The sequence below is a fragment of the Panulirus ornatus genome, chromosome 1 (assembly GCF_036320965.1).
Source record: "Panulirus ornatus isolate Po-2019 chromosome 1, ASM3632096v1, whole genome shotgun sequence".
NCBI classification, from domain to species: domain Eukaryota; kingdom Metazoa; phylum Arthropoda; class Malacostraca; order Decapoda; family Palinuridae; genus Panulirus; species Panulirus ornatus.
This window is the reverse complement of record NC_092224.1, coordinates 7,615,405-7,636,227: the sequence shown is the minus strand read 5'-3', so window position 1 is coordinate 7,636,227 and position 20,823 is coordinate 7,615,405. Positions and strand designations below refer to the sequence as shown.

Genomic DNA, 20,823 nt, shown 5'->3' with positions numbered 1-20,823 from the left:
CCCTCCCCCACCCTATGATTCACTTCCGCTTCCATGGTTCCATCCGCTGCCAGATCCACTCCCAGATATCTAAAACACTTTACTTCCTCCAGTTTTTCTCCATTCAAACTTACCTCCCAATTGACTTGACCCTTAACCCTACTGTACCTAATAACCTTGCTCTTATTCACATTTACTCTTAACTTTCTTCTTTCACACACTTTACCAAACTCAGTCACCAGCTTCTGCAGTTTCTCTCATGAATCATTCACCAGCGCTGTAGCATCAGCGAACAACAACTGACTCACTTCCCACGCTCTCTCATCCACAACAGACTGCATACTTGCCCCTCTTTCCAAAACTCTTGCATTCACCTCCCTAACAACCCCATCCATAAATAGATAGAGTGTAAGAAAGTAAATTCTAGATTGATATGGGTAAAACTGAAAGTTGATGGAGAGAGATGGGTGATTATTGGTGCATATGCACCTGGGCGTGAGAAGAAAGATCATGAGAGGCAAGTGTTTTGGGAGCAGCTGAGTGAGTGTGTTAGTGGTTTTGATGCACAAGACCGGGTTATAGTGATGAGTGATTTGAATGCAAAGGTGAGTAATGTGGCAGTAGAGGGAATAATTGGTATACATGGGGTGTTCAGTGTTGTAAATGGAAATGGTGAAGAACTTGTAGATTTATGTGCTGAAAAAGGACTAGTGATTGGGAATACCTGGTTTAAAAAGCGAGATATACATAAGTATACGTATATAAGTAGGAGAGATGGCCAGAGAGCGTTATTGGAGTACGTGTTAATTGATAGGCGCGCGAAAGAGAAACTTTTGGATGTTAATGTGCTGAGAGGTGCAACTGATCACTATCTTGTGGAGGCGAAGGTTAAGATTTGTAGGGGTTTTCAGAAAAGAAGAGAGAATGTTGGGGTGAAGAGAGTGGTGAGAGTAAGTGAGCTTGGGATGGAGACTTGTGTGAGGACGTACTAGGAGAGACTGAATACAGAATGGAAAAAGGTGAGAACAAAGGAGGTAAGGGGAGTGGGGGAGGAATAGGATGTATTTAGGGAAGCAGTGATGGCTTGCGCAAAAGATGCTTGTGGCATGAGAAGCATGGGAGGTGGGCAGATTAGAAAGGGCAGTGAGTGGTGGGATGAAGAAGTAAGATTATTAGTGAAAGAGAAGAGAGAGGCATTTGGACGATTTTTGCAGGGAAAAAATGCAAATGAGTGGGAGATGTATAAAAGAAAGAGGCAGGAGGTCAAGAGGGAGGTGCAAGAGGTGAAAAGGAGGGCAAATGAGAGTTGGGGTGAGAGAGTATCATTAAATTTTAGAGAGAATGAAAAGATGTTTTGGAAGGAGGTAAATAAAGTGCGTAAGACAAGGGAGCAAATGGGAACTTCAGTGAAGGGGGCTAATGCGGAGGTGATAACAAGTAGTGGTGATGTGAGAAGGAGATGGAGTGAGTACTTGGAAAGTTTGTTGAATGTGTTTGATGACAGAGTGGCAGATATAGGGTGTTTTGGTCGAGGGGGTGTGCAAAGTGAAAGAGTTAGGGAAAATGATTTTGTAAACAGAGAAGAGGTAGTAAAAGCTTTGCGGAAGATGAAAGCCGGCAAGACAGCAGGTTTGGATGGTATTGCAGTGGAATTTATTAAAAAAGGATGTGACTGTTTTGTTGACTGGTTGGTAAGGTTATTTAATGTATGTATGACTCATGGTGAGGTGCCTGAGGATTGGCGGAATGCTTGCATAGTGCCATTGTACAAAGGCAAAGGGGAAAAGAGTGAGTGCTCAAACTACAGAGGCATAGGTTTGTTGAGTATTCCTGTTAATTTGTATGGGAGGGTATTGATTGAGAGGGTAAAGGCATGTACAGAGCATGAGATTTGTTCTCCCTTTTATCCCTGTTCCCTTCACTTTTGACACATATATCCTCTTTGTAAACCTTTCCTCACTCATTCTCTCCATATGTCCAAACCATTTCAGCACACTATTTATTACCACACATCTTTCAAACCCTCGATCAAACCACCTCACACCTCATATTGTCCTGAAACATTTCATTTCCAGCATGTCCACCCTCCTCCGCACAGCCTTATGTATATCCCATGCGTCGCATCCAATGATATTGTTGGGACTACTGTACCTTTGAACGTACGTACTGTTGCCCTCCCAGACAATCTTCTCTCGTTCCTCACATTCTTCAGCGCTCACACAACCTTTTGCCCCTTCACCCACCCTATGACTCACTTCCGCTTCCATGGTTCCATACGCTGCCATGTCCACTCCTAGGTAACTAAAACACTTCACTTCCTCCAATTTTTCTCTGTTCAAACTTTCAACCCAGCGAACATGTTCCTCAAACCTACTAAACCTGATAACCTTCCTAGTATTCGCATTTACTTTCAACTTTCTGCTTTCACACATTTTTCCAAACTCAGTCACCAACTTTTGCAATTTCTCATTCGAATCCGTCTGTATCATCAGTAAACTAACTCACTCCCTAGGCCTTCTCATCCCTCACAGACTGCATACTCTCTCCAAAACTTTTGCATTTACATCCTTCATCAACCCATCTATAAACAAATTGAACAACAATGGTGACATCAAACACCCTTGACTTAGACCAACATTCACCTTGAACAATTCACTTTCCTCTCTTCCTGTTCGCACACATGCCCCTTTTAGCAGCTTTCCTCCCACACCGAAAATTTTTAAGACCTTCCACAAGGCATTTCTCTCAGCCCTTTTATGTTTTCTCCATATCCATAAATGCCACATTCAGATCCATCTGTTTCTGTAGGTATTTCTCACACACATTCTTTTAAGCAAGCTCCTGATCCACGCACCCTCTACAGCTTCTGAAACCACACTGCTCCTTCTCAATCTGATGTTCTGTGCATGCTTTCGCACCTCCAAACAATACCCTTCCATAGAACTTACCAGTTACACTCAACAAAGATTTACTTTTAAAGCCTAAACTCTCACCTGTATCTCGCCAATCTTCAGGTGCCTCACCTGATTCATACCTATATTGAAAATCCTTGCCAACCAATCAACAGCATTGTTACCCCATCGTCTTAATTACTTCAACTGCAGTACCATCCACCTCAGCCGACTTGCCATATTTTATCTTACGTATATATATATATATATATATATATATATATATATATATATATATATATATATATATATATATATATGGGAGATGTATAAAAGAAAGAGACAGGAGGTCAAGAGAAAGGTGCAAGAGGTGAAAAAGAGGGCAAATGAGAGTTGGGGTGAGAGAGTATCATTAAATTTTAGGGAGAATAAAAAGATGTTCTGGAAGGAGGTAAATAAAGTGCGTAAGACAAGGGAGCAAATGGGAACTTCAGTGAAGGGCGCAAATGGGGAGGTGATAACAAGTTGTGGTGATGTGAGAAGGAGATGGAGTGAGTATTTTGAAGGTTTGTTGAATGTGTTTGATGATAGAGTGGCAGATATAGGGTGTTTTGGTCGAGGTGGTGTGCAAAGTGAGAGGGTTAGGGAAAATGATTTGGTAAACAGAGAAGAGGTAGTGAAAGCTTTGCGGAAGATGAAAGCCGGCAAGGCAGCAGGGTTGGATGGTATTGCAGTGGAATTTATTAAAAAGGGGGTGACTGTATTATTGACTGGTTGGTAAGGTTATTTAATGTATATATGACTCATGGTGAGGTGCCTGAGGATTGGCGGAATGCGTGCATAGTGCCATTGTACAAAGGCAAAGGGGATAAGAGTGAGGGCTCAAATTACAGAGGTATAAGTTTGTTGAGTATTCCTGGTAAATTATATGGGAGGGTATTGATTGAGAGGGTGAAGGCATGTACAGAGCATCAGATTGGGGATGAGCAGTGTGGTTTCAGAAGTGGTAGAGGATGTGTGGATCAGGTGTTTGCTTTGAAGAATGTATGTGAGAAATACTTAGAAAAGCAAATGGATTTGTATGTAGCATTTATGGATCTGGAGAAGGCATATGATAGAGTTGATAGAGATGCTCTGTGGAAGGAATTAAGAATATATGGTGTGGGAGGCAAGTTGTTAGAAGCATTGAAAAGTTCTTATCGAGGATGTAAGGCATGTGTACGTGTAGGAAGAGAGGAAAGTGATTGGTTCTCAGTGAATGTAGGTTTGCGGCAGGGGTGTGTGATGTCTCCATGGTTGTTTAATTTGTTTATGGATGGGGTTGTTAGGGAGGTGAATGCAAGAGTTTTGGAAAGAGGGGCAAGTATGAAGTCTGTTGGGAATGAGAGAGCTTGGGAAGTGAGTCAGTTGTTGTTCGCTGATGATACAACGCTGGTGGCTGATTCATGTGAGAAACTGCAGAAGCTGGTGACTGAGTTTGGTAAAGTGTGTGAAAGAAGAAAGTTAAGAGTAAATGTGAATAAGAGCAAGGTAATTAGGTACAGTAGGGTTGAGGGTCAAGTCAACTGGGAGGTAAGTTTGAATGGAGAAAAACTGGAGGAAGTAAAGTGTTTTGGATATCTGGGAGTGGATCTGGCAGCAGATGGAACCATGGAAGCAGAAGTGGATCATAGGGTGGGGGAGGGGGCGAGAATTCTGGGAGCCTTGAAGAATGTGTGGAAGTCGAGAACATTATCTCGGAAAGCAAAAATGGGTATGTTTGAAGGAATAGTGGTTCTAACAATGTTGTACGGTTGCGAGGCGTGGGCTATGGATAGAGTTGTGCGCAGGAGGATGGATGTGCTGGAAATGAGATGTTTGAGGACAATGTGTGGTGTGAGGTGGTTTGATCGAGTAAGTAACGTAAGGGTAAGAGAGATGCGTGGAAATAAAAAGAGCGTGGTTGAGAGAGCAGAAGAGGGTGTTTTGAAATGGTTTGGGCACATGGAGAGAATGAGTGAGGAAAGATTGACCAAGAGGATATATGTATCGGAGGTGGAGGGAACGAGAAGTGGGAGACAAATTGGAGGTGGACAGATGGAGTGAAAAAGATTTTGTGTGATCGGGGCCTGAACATGCAGGAGGGGGAAAGGAGGGCAAGGAATAGAGTGAATTGGATCGATGTGGTATACCGGGGTTGACGTCTGTCAGTGGATTGAATCAGGGCAGTGAAGCGTCTGGGGTAAACCATGGAAAGCTGTGTAGGTATGTATATTTGCGTGTGTGGATGTTTGTATATACATGTGTATGGGGTGGGTTGGGCCATTTCTTTCGTCTGTTTCCTTGCGCTACCTCGCAAACGCGGAGACAGCGACAAAGCAAAAAAAAAAAAAAATATATATATAAATATATATATATATATTTTTTTTTTTTTTTTTTTTTTTTTTTTTTATACTTTGTCGCTGTCTCCCGCGTTTGCGAGGTAGCGCAAGGAAACAGACGAAAGAAATGGCCCAACCCCCCCCCCCCATACACATGTACATACACACGTCCACACACGCAAATATACATACCTACACAGCTTTCCATGGTTTACCCCAGACGCTTCACATGCCTTGCTTCAATCCACTGACAGCACGTCAACCCCTGTATACCACATGACTCCAATTCACTCTATTCTTGCCCTCCTTTCACCCTCCTGCATGTTCAGGCCCCGATCACACAAAATCTTTTTCACTCCATCTTTCCACCTCCAATTTGGTCTCCCTCTTCTCCTCGTTCCCTCCACCTCCGACACATATATCCTCTTGGTCAATCTTTCCTCACTCATTCTCTCCATGTGCCCAAACCATTTCAAAACACCCTCTTCTGCTCTCTCAACCACGCTCTTTTTATTTCCACACATCTCTCTTCCCTTACGTTACTTACTCGATCAAACCACCTCACACCACACATTGTCCTCAAACATCTCATTTCCAGCACATCCATCCTCCTGCGCACAACTCTATCCATAGCCCACGCCTCGCAACCATACAACATTGTTGGAACCACTATTCCTTCAAACATACCCATTTTTGCTTTCCGAGATAATGTTCTCGACTTCCACACATTTTTCAAGGCTCCCAGAATTTTCGCCCCCTCCCCCACCCTATGATCCACTTCCGCTTCCATGGTTCCATCCGCTGCCAGATCCACTCCCAGATATCTAAAACACTTTACTTCCTCCAGTTTTTCTCCATTCAAACTCACCTCCCAATTGACTTGACCCTTAACCCTACTGTACCTAATAACCTTGCTCTTATTCACATTTACTCTTAACTTTCTTCTTTCACACACTTTACCAAACTCAGTCACCAGCTTCTGCAGTTTCTCTCATTAATCATTCACCAGCGCTGTAGCATCAGCGAACAACAACTGACTCACTTCCCAAGCTCTCTCATCCACAACAGACTGCATACTTGCCCCTCTTTCCAAAACTCTTGCATTCACCTCCCTAACAACCCCATCCATAAATAGATAGAGTGTAAGAAAGTAAATTCTAGATTGATACGGGTAAAACTGAAAGTTGATGGAGAGAGATGGGTGATTATTGGTGCATATGCACCTTGGCGTGAGAAGAAAGATCATGAGAGGCAAGTGTTTTGGGAGCAGCTGAGTGAGTGTGTTAGTGGTTTTGATGCACAAGACCGGGTTATAGTGATGAGTGATTTGAATGCAAAGGTGAGTAATGTGGCAGTTGAGGGAATAATTGGTATACATGGGGTGTTCAGTGTTGTAAATGGAAATGGTGAAGAGCTTGTAGATTTATGTGCTGAAAAAGGACTAGTGATTGGGAATACCTGGTTTAAAAAGCGAGATATACATAAGTATACGTATATAAGTAGGAGAGATGGCCAGAGAGCGTTATTGGAGTACGTGTTAATTGATAGGCGAGCGAAAGAGAGACTTTTGGATGTTAATGTGCTGAGAGGTGCAACTGGAGGGATGTCTGATCATTATCTTGTGGAGGCGAAGGTTAAGATTTGTAGGGGTTTTCAGAAAAGAAGAGAGAATGTTGGGGTGAAGAGAGTGGTGAGAGTAAGTGAGCTTGGGATGGAGACTTGTGTGAGGACGTACTAGGAGAGACTGAGTACAGAATGGAAAAAGGTGAGAACAAAGGAGGTAAGGGGAGTGGGGGAGGAATAGGATGTATTTAGGGAAGCAGTGATGGATTGCGCAAAAGATGCTTGTGGCATGAGAAGCATGGGAGGTGGGCAGATTAGAAAGGGCAGTGAGTGGTGGGATGAAGAAGTAAGATTATTAGTGAAAGAGAAGAGAGAGGCATTTGGACGATTTTTGCAGGGAAAAAATGCAAATGAGTGGGAGATGTATAAAAGAAAGAGGCAGGAGGTCAAGAGAGAGGTGCAAGAGGTGAAAAGGAGGGCAAATGAGAGTTGGGGTGAGAGAGTATCATTAAATTTTAGGGAGAATGAAAAGATGTTTTGGAAGGAGGTAAATAAAGTGCCTTAGACAGGGGAGCAAATGGGAACTTCAGTGAAGGGGGCTAATGCGGAGGTGATAACAAGTAGTGGTGATGTGAGAAGGAGATGGAGTGAGTATTTTGAAAGTTTGTTGAATGTGTTTGATGACAGAGTGGCAGATATAGGGTGTTTTGGTCGAGGGGGTGTGTAAAGTGAAAGAGTTAGGGAAAATGATTTGGTAAACAGAGAAGAGGTAGTAAAAGCTTTGCGGAAGATGAAAGCCGGCAAGACAGCAGGTTTGGATGGTATTGCAGTGGAACTTATTAAAAAAGGATGTGACTGTATTGTTGACTGGTTGGTAAGGTTATTTAATGTATGTATGACTCATGGTGAGGTGCCTGAGGATTGGCGGAATGCTTGCATAGTGCCATTGTACAAAGGCAAAGGGGAAAAGAGTGAGTGCTCAAACTACTGAGGCATAAGTTTGTTGAGTATTCCTGTTAAATTGTATGGGAGGGTATTGATTGAGAGGGTAAAGGCATGTACAGAGCATGAGATTTGTTCTCCCTTTTATCCCTGTTCCCTTCACTTTTGACACATATATCCTCTTTGTAAACCTTTCCTCACTCATTCTCTCCATATGTCCAAACCATTTCAGCACACTATTTATTACCACACATCTTTCAAACCCTCGATCAAACCACCTCACACCTCATATTGTCCTGAAACATTTCATTTCCAGCATGTCCACCTTCCTCCGCACAGCGTTATGTATATCCCATGCGTCGCATCCAATGATATTGTTGGGACTACTGTACCTTTGAACGTACGTATTGTTGCCCTCCCAGACAATCTTCTCTCGTTCCTCACATTCTTCAGCGCTCACACAACCTTTTGCCCCTTCACCCACCCTATGACTCACTTCCGCTTCCATGGTTCCATACGCTGCCATGTCCACTCCTAGGTAACTAAAACACTTCACTTCCTCCAATTTTTCTCTGTTCAAACTTTCAACCCAGCGAACATGTTCCTCAAACCTACTAAACCTGATAACCTTCCTAGTATTCGCATTTACTTTCAACTTTCTGCTTTCACACATTTTTCCAAACTCAGTCACCAACTTTTGCAATTTCTCATTCGAATCCGTCTGTATCATCAGTAAACTAACTCACTCCCAGGCCTTCTCATCCCTCACAGACTGCATACTCTCTCCAAAACTTTTGCATTTACATCCTTCATCAACCCATCTATAAACAAATTGAACAACAATGGTGACATCAAACACCCTTGACTTAGACCAACATTCACCTTGAACAATTCACTTTCCTCTCTTCCTGTTCGCACACATGCCCCTTTTAGCAGCTTTCCTCCCACACCGAAAATTTTTAAGACCTTCCACAAGGCATTTCTCTCAGCCCTTTTATGTTTTCTCCATATCCATAAATGCCACATTCAGATCCATCTGTTTCTGTAGGTATTTCTCACACACATTCTTTTAAGCAAGCTCCTGATCCACGCACCCTCTACAGCTTCTGAAACCACACTGCTCCTTCTCAATCTGATGTTCTGTGCATGCTTTCGCACCTCCAAACAATACCCTTCCATAGAACTTACCAGTTACACTCAACAAAGATTTACTTTTGAAGCCTAAACTCTCACCTGTATCTCGCCAATCTTCAGGTGCCTCACCTGATTCATACTTATATTGAAAATCCTTGCCAACCAATCAACAGCATTGTTACCCCATCGTCTTAATTACTTCAACTGCAGTACCATCCACCTCAGCCGACTTGCCATATTTCATCTTACGTATATATATATATATATATATATATATATATATATATATATATATATATATATATATATATATATATGGGAGATGTATAAAAGAAAGAGACAGGAGGTCAAGAGAAAGGTGCAAGAGGTGAAAAAGAGGGCAAATGAGAGTTGGGGTGAGAGAGTATCATTAAATTTTAGGGAGAATAAAAAGATGTTCTGGAAGGAGGTAAATAAAGTGCGTAAGACAAGGGAGCAAATGGGAACTTCAGTGAAGGGCGCAAATGGGGAGGTGATAACAAGTTGTGGTGATGTGAGAAGGAGATGGAGTGAGTATTTTGAAGGTTTGTTGAATGTGTTTGATGATAGAGTGGCAGATATAGGGTGTTTTGGTCGAGTTGGTGTGCAAAGTGAGAGGGTTAGGGAAAATGATTTGGTAAACAGATAAGAGGTAGTGAAAGCTTTGCGGAAGATGAAAGCCGGCAAGGCAGCAGGGTTGGATGGTATTGCAGTGGAATTTATTAAAAAGGGGGTGACTGTATTATTGACTGGTTGGTAAGGTTATTTAATGTATATATGACTCATGGTGAGGTGCCTGAGGATTGGCGGAATGCGTGCATAGTGCCATTGTACAAAGGCAAAGGGGATAAGAGTGAGGGCTCAAATTACGGAGGTATAAGTTTGTTGAGTATTCCTGGTAAATTATATGGGAGGGTATTGATTGAGAGGGTGAAGGCATGTACAGAGCATCAGACTGGGGATGAGCAGTGTGGTTTCAGAAGTGGTAGAGGATGTGTGGATCAGGTGTTTGCTTTGAAGAATGTATGTGAGAAATACTTAGAAAAGCAAATGGATTTGTATGTAGCATTTATGGATCTGGAGAAGGCATATGATAGAGTTGATAGAGATGCTCTGTGGAAGGAATTAAGAATATATGGTGTGGGAGGCAAGTTGTTAGAAGCATTGAAAAGTTTTTATCGAGGATGTAAGGCATGTGTACGTGTAGGAAGAGAGGAAAGTGATTGGTTCTCAGTGAATGTAGGTTTGCGGCAGGGGTGTGTGATGTCTCCATGGTTGTTTAATTTGTTTATGGATGGGGTTGTTAGGGAGGTGAATGCAAGAGTTTTGGAAAGAGGGGCAAGTATGAAGTCTGTTGGGAATGAGAAAGCTTGGGAAGTGAGTCAGTTGTTGTTCGCTGATGATACAACGCTGGTGGCTGATTCATGTGAGAAACTGCAGAAGCTGGTGACTGAGTTTGGTAAAGTGTGTGAAAGAAGAAAGTTAAGAGTAAATGTGAATAAGAGCAAGGTAATTAGGTACAGTAGGGTTGAGGGTCAAGTCAACTGGGAAGTAAGTTTGAATGGAGAAAAACTGGAGGAAGTAAAGTGTTTTAGATATCTGGGAGTGGATCTGGCAGCAGATGGAACCATGGAAGCAGAAGTGGATCATAGGGTGGGGGAGGGGGCGAGAATTCTGGGAGCCTTGAAGAATGTGTGGAAGTCGAGAACATTATCTCGGAAAGCAAAAATGGGTATGTTTGAAGGAATAGTGGTTCTGACAATGTTGTATGGTTGCGAGGCGTGGGCTATGGATAGAGTTGTGCGCAGGAGGATGGATGTGCTGGAAATGAGATGTTTGAGGACAATGTGTGGTGTGAGGTGGTTTGATCGAGTAAGTAACGTAAGGGTAAGAGAGATGCGTGGAAATAAAAAGAGCGTGGTTGAGAGAGCAGAAGAGGGTGTTTTGAAATGGTTTGGGCACATGGAGAGAATGAGTGAGGAAAGATTGACCAAGAGGATATATGTATCGGAGGTGGAGGGAACGAGAAGTGGGAGACCAAATTGGAGGTGGACAGATGGAGTGAAAAAGATTTTGTGTGATCGGGGCCTGAACATGCAGGAGGGTGAAAGGAGGGCAAGGAATAGAGTGAATTGGATCGATGTGGTATACCGGGGTTGACGTTCTGTCAGTGGATTGAATCAGGGCATGTGAAGCGTCTGGGGTAAACCATGGAAAGCTGTGTAGGTATGTATATTTGCGTGTGTGGATGTTTGTATATACATGTGTATGGGGGTGGGTTGGGCCATTTCTTTCGTCTGTTTCCTTGCGCTACCTCGCAAACGCGGGAGACAGCGACAAAGCAAAAAAAAAAAAAAATATATATATATATATATATATATATATATATTTTTTTTTTTTTTTTTTTTTTTTTTTATACTTTGTCGCTGTCTCCCGCGTTTGCGAGGTAGCGCAAGGAAACAGACGAAAGAAATGGCCCAACCCCCCCCCCCCCCCCCCATACACATGTACATACACTCGTCCACACACGCAAATATACATACCTACACAGCTTTCCATGGTTTACCCCAGACGCTTCACATGCCTTGCTTCAATCCACCGACAGCACGTCAACCCCTGTATACCACATGACTCCAATTCACTCTATTTCTTGCCCTCCTTTCACCCTCCTGCATGTTCAGGCCCCGATCACACAAAATCTTTTTCACTCCATCTTTCCACCTCCAATTTGGTCTCCCTCTTCTCCTCGTTCCCTCCACCTCCGACACATATATCCTCTTGGTCAATCTCTCCTCACTCATTCTCTCCATGTGCCCAAACCATTTCAAAACACCCTCTTCTGCTCTCTCAACCACGCTCTTTTTATTTCCACACATCTCTCTCACCATTACGTTACTTACTCGATCAAACCACCTCACACCACACATTGTCCTCAAACATCTCATTTCCAGCACATCCATCCTCCTGCGCACATCTCTATCCATAGCCCACGCCTCGCAACCATACAACATTGTTGGAACCACTATTCCCTCAAACATACCCATTTTTGCTTTCCGAGATAATGTTCTCGACTTCCACACATTTTTCAAGGCTCCCAAAATTTTCGCCCCCTCCCCCACCCTATGATCCACTTCCGCTTCCATGGTTCCATCCGCTGACAGATCCACTCCCAGATATCTAAAACACTTCACTTCCTCCAGTTTTTCTCCATTCAAACTCACCTCCCAATTGACTTGACCCTCACCCCTACTGTACCTAATAACCTTGCTCTTATTCACATTTACTCTCAACTTTCTTCTTCCACACACTTTACCAAACTCAGTCACCAGCTTCTGCAGTTTCTCACATGAATCAGCCACCAGCGCTGTATCATCAGCGAACAACAACTGACTCACTTCCCAAGCTCTCTCATCCCCAACAGACTTCATACTTGCCCCTCTTTCCAGGACTCTTGCATTTACCTCCCTTACAACCCCATCCATAAACAAATTAAACAACCATGGAGACATCACACATCCCTGCCGCAAACCTACATTCACTGAGAACCAATCACTTTCCTCTCTTCCTACACGTACACATGCCTTACATCCTCGATAAAAACTTTTCACTGCTTCTAACAACTTGCCTCCCACACCATATATTCTTAATACCTTCCACAGAGCATCTCTATCAACTCTATCATATGCCTTCTCCAGATCCATAAATGCTACATACAAATCCATTTGCTTTTCTAAGTATTTCTCACATACATTCTTCAAAGCAAACACCTGATCCACACATCCTCTACCACTTCTGAAACCGCACTGCTCTTCTCCAATCTGATGCTCTGTACATGTCTTCACCCTCTCAATCAATACCCTCCCATATAATTTACCAGGAATACTCAATAAACTTATACCTCTGTAATTTGAGCACTCACTCTTATCCCCTTTGCCTTTGTACAATGGCACTATGCACGCATTCCGCCAATCCTCAGGCACCTCACCATGAGTCATACATACATTAAATAACCTTACCAACCAGTCAACAATACAGTCATCCCCTTTTTTAATAAATTCCACTGCAATACCATCCAAACCTGCTGCCTTGCCGGCTTTCATCTTCCGCAAAGCTTTTACTACCTCTTCTCTGTTTACCAAATCATTTTCCCTAACCCTCTCACTTTGCACACCACCTCGACCAAAACACCCTATATCTGCCACTCTGTCATCAGACACATTCAACAAACCTTCAAAATACTCATTCCATCTCCTTCTCACATCACCGCTACTTGTTATCACCTCCCCATTTACGCCCTTCACTGAAGTTCCCATTTGCTCCCTTGTCTTACGCACCCTATTTACCTCCTTCCAGAACATCTTTTTATTCTCCCTAAAATTTACTGATAGTCTCTCACCCCAACTCTCATTTGCCCTTTTTTTCACCTCTTGCACCTTTCTCTTGACCTCCTGTCTCTTTCTTTTATACTTCTCCCACTCAATTGCATTTTTTTCCTGCAAAAATCGTCCAAATGCCTCTCTCTTCTCTTTCACTAATACTCTTACTTCTTCATCCCACCACTCACTACCCTTTCTAAACAGCCCACCTCCCACTCTTCTCATGCCACAAGCATCTTTTGCGCAATCCATCACTGATTCCCTAAATACATCCCATTCCTCCCCCACTCCCCTTACTTCCATTGTTCTCACCTTTTTCCATTCTGTACACAGTCTCTCCTGGTACTTCCCCACACAGGTCTCCTTCCCAAGCTCACTTACTCTCACCACCTTCTTCACCCCAACATTCACTCCTCTTTTCTGAAAACCCACACTAATCTTCACCTTATATATATATATATATATATATATATATATATATATATATATATATATATATATATTTTTTTTTTTTTTTTTTGTTTTTTTTTTTTTTTGCTTTGTCGCTGTCACCAGCTTCTGCAGTTTCTTACCCGAATCAGCCACCAACGCCGTATCATCGGTGAACAACAACTGACTCACTTCCCAAGCCCTCTCATCCACAACAGACTGCGTTCTTGCCCCTTTCTCCAAACCTCTTGCATTCACCTCCCTAACAACCCCATCCATAAACAAATTAAACAACCATGAAGACATCACGCACCCCTGCTGCAAACCGACATTCACTGAGAACCAATTACTTTCTTCTCTTCCTACCCGCACACATGCCTTACACCCTCGATAAAAACTTTTCACTGCTTCTAGCAACTTGCCTCCCACACCATATATTCTTAATACCTTCCACAGAGTATCTATATCAACTCTGTCATATGCCTTCTCTAGATCTATAAATGCAACCTGAAGATCAATTTGTTTTTCTAAGTATTTCTCACGTTCAGTCTTCAAAGCAAACACCTGATCCACCCACTTCTGAAACCACACTGCTCTTCCCCAATCTAATGCTCTGTACATGCCTTCACCCTGTCAATCAATAACATTCCATATGATTTCCCAGGAATACTCGACAAACTTATACCTCTGTAATTTGCCTTTGTACAATGTCACTGTGCATGCATTACACCAATCCTCAGGCACTTCACCATGAGCCATACATACATCATATATCCTTACCAACCAGTCAGCAACACAGTCAACCCCTTTTTTAATAGATTCCACTGCAATTCCATCCAATCCCGTCGCCTTGCCAGCTTTCATCTTCCACAAACCTTTCATTACCTCTTTTCTGTTTACCAAATCATTCTCCCTAACCCTCTCACTTCGCACACCACCTCCACCAAAACATCCTATATCTGCCACTCTATCTAAAACATTAAACAAACCTTCAAAATACTCACTCCATCTCCTTCTCACTTCACTACTACTTGTTATTACCTCCCCTTTAGCCCCCTTCACCAATGTTCCCATTTGTTCTCTTGTCTTACGCACTTTATTTACCTCCTTCCAGAACATCTTTTATTCTCCCTAAAATGTAATGATACTTTCTCACCCCAAATCTCATTTGCCCTCTTTATCACCTCTTGCACCTTTCTCTTGACCTCCTGCCTCTTTCTTTTATACATCTCCCACTCATTTGCACTATTTCCCTGAAAAAATCGTCCGATTGCCTCTCTCTTCTCTTTCACTTTTAATCTTACTTCTTCATCCCACCACTCACTACCCTTTCTAATCTGCCCACCTCCCGTACTTCTCATGCTACAAGCATCTTTTGCGCAATCCATCACTGCTTACCTAAAAAATCCCATTTCTCCCCCACTCCCCTTACGTCCTTGACTCTCACCTTTTTCCATTCTGCACTCAGTCTCTATTGGTACTTCCTCACACAAGTCTCCTTCCGAAGCTCACTTACTCTCACCACTCTCTTCGCCCCAAAGTTCTCTCTTCCTTTCTGAAAAACTCTACAAATCTTCACCTTCGCCTCCACAAGATAATGATCATACATCCCTCCAGTTGCACCTCTCAGCACATTAACATCCAAAAGTCTCTCACACGTCTTTCAATCAACACGTAATGCAGTAACGCTTTCTGGCCATCTATCCTACTTACATACGTATACTTATGTATATCTCTATTTTTAAACCTGGTATTCCCAATCACCAGTCATTTTTCAGCACACAAATCTACAAGGTCTTCACCATTTCCATTTACAACACTCAACACCTCATGTACACCAATTATTCCCTCAACTGCCATATTACTCACCTTTGCATTCAAATCACCCATCACTATAACCCGGTCTCGTGCATCAAAACTACTAACACACTCACTCAGCTGCTCCCAAAACACTTTCCTCTCATGATATTTCTTCTCATGCCCGGGTGCATATGCACCAATGATAACCCATCTCTCTCCATCCACTTCCAGTTTTACCCATATCAATCTAGAATTTACTTTCTTACACTCTATCACATACTCCCACAACTCCTGTTTCAGAAGTAGTGCTACTCCTTCCCTTGCTCTTGTCCTCTCACCAACCCCTGACTTTATTCCCAAAACATTCTCAAACCACTCTTCCCCTTTACCCTTGAATTTCGTTTCACTCAGAGACAAAAAAAAACAGGTTCCTTTCCTCAAACATACTACCTACTTCTCCTTCTTTCTCATCTTGGTTACATCCACACTCATTTAGACACCCCAGTCTGAGCCTTCGAGGACGATGAGCTCTCCCCGCGTGACTCCTTCTGTTTCCCATTTTAGAAAATCAAAATACAAGGAGGGGGGGCTTTCTCGCCCCGCCGCTCCCGTCCCCTTTCGCCGCCTTCTACGACATGTGGGGAATGCGTGGGAAGTATTCTTTCTACCCTATCCCCAGGGATATATATATATATATATATATATATATATATATATATATATATATATATATATATATATGCATATTTATTTATTTATTCATTTATTTTGGAAAGAGATTGACAGAACTAAATTTTTCGTACGAAAATATCACGTTGGCTGAAAGATGTAATGAACATTTATTTACACAGATATGTTTATGACAGTGTGGCAATATCTGGACCGTGCTGGTAGAGAGATGATACTTTCTCCCCTTCCCCAGGCTACATTACTACATTAATACTCTACATTCCACCTGCCACCACGTCATTAAGGTTGTGCAGCTGCGTCTCTTCCCTAACACTTGACTGTTAACATTACATTCGTAGAAAGTTCATCAGCTCAAAAATCATAACGTCAAAAAATATGTGATAGAAAAAACGTCAAAAAAATATGTGATAGAAAAAAAATGTCAGATGGTCGTGTTAACATGCCAGGGCATTAAGCCTGACTCCTCAAAAGGCGTCATTTTGGTGAGTTCACAGGGGGAAGTCTTTCCTCGAATGTAATTAGATTTGTATAGACTCCTGGGACATTAGCCACTAATTGAGTTTCAGGTCCTTGAAAAGACGTATGCCATCCGTGTGTTTTTCCTACCATGTTATTTAAGGATGGCTTCCGCTCCCGCAGGTTCCTGGAATACAACTTGGTGGAGGAGCTGACGCAGGACTCTCTCAAGAGATTACCAAATCTTGAGACTTTGTAAGTATCCCGCAAGGTTCCTGTTCTGTCGATGTTGCCAAGTACGTTGTCTCATTGCTGGCTGGTGTTTTATCATAACTCTTGTGAAACAACATTCTCTCTCTCTCTCTCTCTCTCTCTCTCTCTCTCTCTCTCTCTCTCTCTCTCTCTCTCTCATATGGCTGTCATAGGCTCTCCGCATATTCCAGAACCCTTGTGACGTTTCCTCTTCCACACAGCAGCCGTTCCGTTGCTAGGTAGGCGTTCACTCTATATAATCTCGCTACCCCCGGCACTTGGGGGATGATCTTCTTTTCATTAGATTTCTCCAGGGAATGACTGTATTACGCGTCAGAAGCTGGTTCTCGGTAAGACGGTTCCAGCCAGAGAGTACAGAGCCCACCACCTGTGTCTCGGACTCTTTACCTACTCCCTCTCTCAGTTCATTCCTCGCCTATCTAACTGTGCATGTTGAACGAAGTAGATCATGGGAGTTAACTTGGTATTTGTAGCCCTCTATTATGTATTCTTTTAATAGGATGGTTGGAGGAAAGGAAGAATAGGTGAGATAGAGGAAGGAATTGTTTGAAATGGAAGAGAGGTGTGTACAAGAGCAGGGTGTAAGTTTTTTGATGCATGATGGTGATTTTCTGGAAGCCTGTGTATATTTCCCGTGCTGACGGGTGGCCTCTATGTGTTCGCGTTGTATCTCTTTCTATTCTAAGCTAAAAATCGTTCATTGTGTACATCGATGGATGACTGAAGCCTCCCCGAATCCTTTGAGGCTTCGAAGGGTCTCGGAGTTTGTATCGTCGTTGTCTTCTGTTATCTGCCATACTTTTTCCGCTGCTTCTCCTAGATGTGAACCGACTGGTTGAATCTTTAATCGTTCGTGCTGTTCTACGGTTTTTTCAAGGTAAGGAGAGAAGAGACAGTAATGGTGAGAAGTGAATGTTGAAAGTAAGTGAGCGTGGAAAAGAATCTTTTGTGAAGAAATACCAGGAGAAATTGAGTGTAGAATGGCAAAAGTTGAAACCAAATGGAGCAAGGGGAGTGGTTGAGGAATGTGAGCCAGTGAGAGTTCTCTCTCTCTTTTCACTCTCTCTCTCTCTCTCTCTCTCTCTCTCTCTATATATATATATATATATATATATATATATATATATATATATATATATATATATATATATACAGTTAGATTGACAAAGAGAATATATGTGTCAGAGGTGGAGGGAACGAGAAGTGGGAGACCAAATTGGAGGTGGAAAGATGGAGTGAAAAAGATTTTGAGTGATCGGGGCCTGAACATGCAGGAGGGTGAAAGGCGTGCAAGGAATAGAGTGAACTGGAACGATGTGGTACACCGGAGTCGACGGGCTGTCAATGGATTGAACCAGGGCATGTGAAGCGTCTAGGGTAAACCATGGAAAGTTTTGTGGGGCCTGGATGTGGAAAGGGAGCTGTGGTTTCGGTGCATCATACATGACAGCTAGAGACTGAGTGTGAACGAATGTGGCCTTTGTTGTCTTTACCTAGCGATACATCGCGCTCATGCGGGGGAAGGGGGTTTTCATTTCATGTGTGGCGGGGTGGCGACGGGAATGAGTAAGGGCAGACAGTATGAATAATGTACATGTATATATATATATATATATATATATATATATATATATATATATATATATATATATATATATATATATATACATCCATAAATGCTACATACAAATCCATTTGCTTTTCTAAGTATTTCTCACATACATTCTTCAAAGCAAACACCTGATCCACACATCCTCTACCACTTCTGAAACCACACTGCTCTACCCCAATCTGATGCTCTGTACATGCCTTCACCCTCTCAATCAATACCCTTCCATATAATTTACCAGGAATACTCAACAAACTTATACCTCTGTAATTTGAGCACTCACTCTTATCCCCTTTGCCTTTGTACAGTGGCGCTATGCACGCATTCCGCCAATCCTCAGGCACCTCACCATGAGTCATACATACATTAAATAACCTTACCAACCAGTCAATAATACAGTCACCCCCTTTTTTAATAAATTCCACTGCAATACCATCCAAACCTGCTGCCTTGCCGGCTTTCATCTTCCGCAAAGCTTTCACTACCTCTTCTCTGTTTACCAAATCATTTTCCCTAACCCTCTCACTTTGCACACCACCTCGACCAAAACACCCTATATCTGCCACTCTATCATCAAACACATTCAACAAACCTTCAAAATACTCACTCCATCTCCTTCTCACATCACCACTACTTGTTATCACCTCCCCATTTGCGCCCTTCACTGAAGTTCCCATTTGCTCCCTTGTCTTACGCCCTTTATTTACCTCCCTCCAGAACATCTTTTTATTCTCCCTAAAATTTAATGATACTCTCTCACCCCAACTCTCATTTGCCCTCTTTTTCACCTCTTGCACCTTTCTCTTGACCTCCTGCCTCTGTCTTTTATACATCTCCCACTCAATTGCATTTTTTCCCTGCAAAAATCGTCCAAATGCCTCTCTCTTCTCTTTCACTAATAATCTTACTTCTTCATCCCACCACTCACTACCCTTTCTAATCAACCCACCTCCCACTCTTCTCATGCCACAAGCATCTTTTGCGCAATCCATCACTGATTCCCTAAATACATCCCATTCCTCCCCCACTCCCCTTACTTCCATTGTTCTCACCTTTTTCCATTCTGTGCTCAGTCTCTCCTGGTACTTCCTCACACAAGTCTCCTTCCCAAGCTCACTCACTCCCACCACCCTCTTCACCCCAACATTCACTCTTCTTTTTTGAAAACCCATACAAAACTTCACCTTAGCCTCCACAAGATAATGATCAGACATCCCTCCAGTTGCACCTCTCAGCACATTAACATCCAAAAGTCTCTCTTTCGCGCGCCTGTCAATTAACACGTAATCCAATAACGCTCTCTGGCCATCTCTCCTACTTACATACGTATACTTATGTATATCTCGCTTTTTAAACCAGGTATTCACAATCACCAGTCCTTTTTCCGCACATAAATCTACAAGCTCTTCACCATTTCCATTTACAACACTGAACACCCCATGTATACCAATTATTCCCTCAACTGCCACATTACTCACCTTTGCATTCAAATCACCCATCACTATAACCCGGTCTCGTGCATCAAAACCACTAAGACACTCATTCAGCTGCTCCCAAAACACTTGCCTCTCATGATCTTTCTTTTCATGCCCATGTGCATATGCACCAATAATCACCCATCTCTCTCCATCAACTTTCAGTTTTACCCATATTAATCGAGAGTTTACTTTCTTACATTCTATCACATACTCCCACAAGTCCTGTTTCAGGAGTACTGCTACTCCTTCCCTTGCTCTTGTCCTCTCACTAACCCCTGACTTTACTCCCAAGACATTCGCAAACCACTCTTCCCCTTTACCCTTGAGCTTCGTTTCACTCAGAGCCAAAACATCCAGGTTCCTTTCCTCAAACATACCACCTATCTCTCCTTTTTTCACATCTTGGTTACATCCACACACATTTAGACACCCTAGTCTGAGCCTTCGAGGAGGATGAGCACTTCCCGCGTGACTCCTTCTTCTGCTTCCCATTTTAGAAAGTTAAAAGAAATACAAGGAGGGGAGGATTTCTGGCCCCCCGCTCCCGTCCCCTCTAGTCGCCTCCTACGACACGCGAGGAATGCGTGGGAAGTATTCTTTCACCTCTATCCCCGGGGATAATATATATATATATATATATATATATATATATATATATATATATATATATATATATATATATATATATATACATATACATATATATATACATACACATACACACGCACATATACACACACACACACACACACATATACACATATATACATATGAAAAAAGTAAGATATAATTTAGAAAACTGAAACTTCTAGCTTGAAATGAAAT

General features: G+C 42.5%; 1 pseudogene; it reads left to right on the top strand.

Annotated features, from left to right (window-relative positions):
- LOC139754819 (uncharacterized) overlaps window positions 1-20,823 on the top strand; it is a 539,145-nt pseudogene that overhangs the window by 467,508 nt on the left and 50,814 nt on the right.